Consider the following 3,478-nt stretch of genomic DNA (forward strand, 5'->3'; position numbering starts at 1 on the left):
TCTAATTTGGCTTTTATATTTTATACTCATTCGGATCAAGGTTGTATCGTTATTCATGAATTATTGGTATATGCTGGGAAGTAGACAAAAGGAACTCATATCAGTAGATCTTGAAATTGAGAGAACGTGTAGAGAAAACTGAAAGATAAAGAAAAGACTGGATTTTTCCATGGCTAAGAATGTGAATAATGGTGGCAACAACAATGTAAATTTGGGTAACGCTATAGCTGAGCACCCGCCATTGAGAAATTATGTACTCCCTACTATTACAAAGATACATTCAAGTATTCATCCTCCTGCTGTAGAGACAAATAATTTTGAGATAAAATCCTCGATCATTCAGGTGGTACAAAATTGTGTACAATTCAAAGGATTACCAAATGAGGATCCAAATCTCCACACTACCAACTTTTTAGAGTTGTGTGCAACATTCAAAATGAACGGGGTGAGTAAAGATACTGTCAGATTAAGATTATTCCCATTTTCATTAAGAGACAGAGCTAAGAGTTGGTTGAATTATTACAAGCCAACTCTATAGCCACTTGAGAAGACTTGGCTAAGAAATTCCCTCGTAAATATTTTCCTCCTGCAAAGTCAGCCCGATATAGAGGAGAAATTAATAACTTTCATCAGTTTGATGGGGAGTCTTTATATGATGCATGGGAACATTTTACAGAGTTGCAAAGGAAGTGCCCACATCATGGAATAGAGAAGTGGCTGCTGGTGCACACGTGGTTTGGGGGGAAATATAAGGACAATTATTGATGCAACATCGAGAGGAGCGTTTATGAGAAAAAATGTTATGAAGCTTATGAATTACTGAGAGAGATGGGCATGAATAACTACAATTGGCCCACTGTGCATGAGAATAAGAAGGTAGCAAGAGTCTTAGAGGTCGACCCTATTACTTTATTGACCGCTCAAGTGGCATCTCTAACCAAACAATTACAGCCGAATAACCTCCCTACCCAAGCAATGTAAGTACAGAATGTTATGAGTTATGAGATTTGTGGTAGTCCACATTCTTATGAGCAATGCTCGAGCACTGCTAGTTGCTCGAAAGACGTGAACAATATGTCTTTGGAATAGGCACAGGCTATTGGTAACTTTCCAAGACCTGCACCCAACACTTACTCAAATACATATACTCCTGTGTGGAAGAATCACCTCAACCTGTCTTGGAAAAATAACCAAGTTTTACAACCACAATATGCACCTCAACACCCACCTCATCAACCGACTTATGAACTACACTCTAGGCCTTATTATGATCCAAACCCATGCCCATATTATCCACCACCACATCCTCCAATGAACTCACCAACAACTCAGCCAGACCAATTAAATCAATTCATCACAGAGACAAGGTCTTCAATCAAGAATTTGGAGACACAAATGAGTCAGTTGGCTAAACTACTTTATACTAGATAGCAAGGGAATTTTCCTAGTTCCACAGAGGTAAATCCCAAAGAGCAATGTCAAGCTATCACTTTGAGGAGTGGGACTGGGTATGATGGGCCTACAGTGGATGACAAGAAAGAAAAGATAGAGGATCAACATGTCACTAGTCCAGCACAAGAGGAGGTTGCTGAAGACCTTCCAATGAAAGAGAAGCCAAAATACACCGAGCCTACACCAAAGATTTGTTATCCTCAACGGTTCCAAAAGGCTAATCTTGAAAAACAATTCTACAAATTTCTCAAAGTATTTAAGAAACTTCACATTAACATTCCTTTTGCAAAGGCTCTTGAACAAATGCCTAGTTATGTGAAGTTTGTGAAAGAGATATTGTCTAGTAAGAGAAAAATTGAGGATTAAGAAACCGTGGCATTGACAGAAGAGTGTAGTGAAATTATTCAAAAGAAACTTCCTCAAAAATTAAGAGATCTGAGTACCTTCACTGTACCTTGCACCATTGGGAACTTTCATTGCGAGAGGGCTTTATGTGATTTGGGTGCAAGCATTAAATTAATGTCATTGTCTATATTTAGAAGACTTGATTTAGGGGAAGCTAGACTCACTACTGTTACTCTTTGATTTGCTGATCATTCATTAACACACCCCCAAGGTATTATAGAGGACATTCTAGTAAAGGTAGATGAATTCATCTTCCTAGCAGATTTCATTGTTTTAGATGTGGAAGAAGATGAGGACGTGCCTATTATATTGGGAAGACCATGGGCAAGCTTTGATAGATGTCCAAAAGGGTGAGTTAAGGCTCAGAGTACAAGGTGATGAGGTAGATTTTAATGTTTTTAAACCTTGAAATATCCTTCAGCTATTGACAATTGTTTTAGTATTTGTGTATTGGAGGAACAAAAGGAAGGGGTCAAGTCTATTGAGGATCCACTTGAGTTGAGTTTGGTTACAAGTCAAAAAGAGTGTGATGGTACTGAAGCCAGCGAATATGTTAAATGGTTGAACTCATCGGGGAAAATTTATAAAAATAAATATGAGGAATTAGGACAAATTCTTGAGAGACCTCCCCATTCTATTGAGAAGCCACCAGTTCTTGAGTTAAAGACATTGCCTGATCATCTTAGGTATGTATATTTGGGTGAGAACAACACATTATCGATTATTATTTCAGCTTCGTTGTCTCTGATTGAAGAAGAAAATCTACTTAGGGTGTTGAGGGCTCACAAGCTAACAATTGGGTGGACTTTGGTAGATATCAAGTGTATAAGCCGATCAATGGTGATGCACCATATATTAATGGAGGAGGATAGTGAACCTAGTATCAATGCTTAGAGGAGGCTTAATCCTTAAATGAAGGAGGTAGTAAGGAAGGAAAATCCTTAAATGGTTGGATGCAGGGATAATATACCCAATATCTAATAGTGCATGGGTTAGTCCTGCTCAGGTGGGCCCGAAGAAGGGTGGCATGATGGTGGTTAAGAATGATAATAATGAACTGATTCCAACTCGTATGTTGGCAGGGTGGAGAATTTTTATAGACTACCGTAAACTGAATAAGGCAACCAGGAAAGACCATTTCCCCTCTCCTTTTGTAGATAAGATGTTGGACAGATTAGTAGGCCATCCTTATTATTGTTTCTTGGATGGGTATTCAGGATACCATCAAATTACAATAGCACTAGAGGATCAATAGAATACCACCTTCACGTGCCCTTATGGAATATTTGCATTTCGGAGAATGCCATTTGGGTTTTGTAATGCTCCGGCAACCCTTCAGAGAGGTATGATGTCTATCTTCTCAAACATGGTGGAAAAATGTATAGAGATATTTATGGATGATTTTTCAGTCTTTGGGGCCTCTTTTGATTGATGTTTGGCTAATTTAGAGAGGGTTTTGAAAAGATGTGAGGAGTCAAATTTAATATTAAATTAGGAGAAATGTCACTTTATGGTGATATAAGGAAAAGTCTTGGGCCATAAAATTTCACGCCATGGTATTGAGGTAGACAGGGCCAAGATATCTACAATAGAAAACTTACCTCCACCGGTGTCTGCTAAG

At 38.5% G+C, this 3,478-nt stretch overlaps 1 non-coding gene across 1 annotated transcript; it reads right to left on the minus strand.

Moving 5' to 3' along the window:
* Positions 1-601: 601 nt before the first annotated feature.
* LOC133820060 (small nucleolar RNA R71) lies at positions 602-707 on the minus strand. Its single transcript, XR_009886494.1, has one exon. It is a non-coding gene; the product is annotated as a small nucleolar RNA R71 (small nucleolar RNA).
* Positions 708-3,478: the final 2,771 nt, after the last annotated feature.

This window comes from Humulus lupulus, chromosome 2 (genome assembly GCF_963169125.1).
Source record: "Humulus lupulus chromosome 2, drHumLupu1.1, whole genome shotgun sequence".
Lineage (NCBI taxonomy): Eukaryota > Viridiplantae > Streptophyta > Magnoliopsida > Rosales > Cannabaceae > Humulus > Humulus lupulus.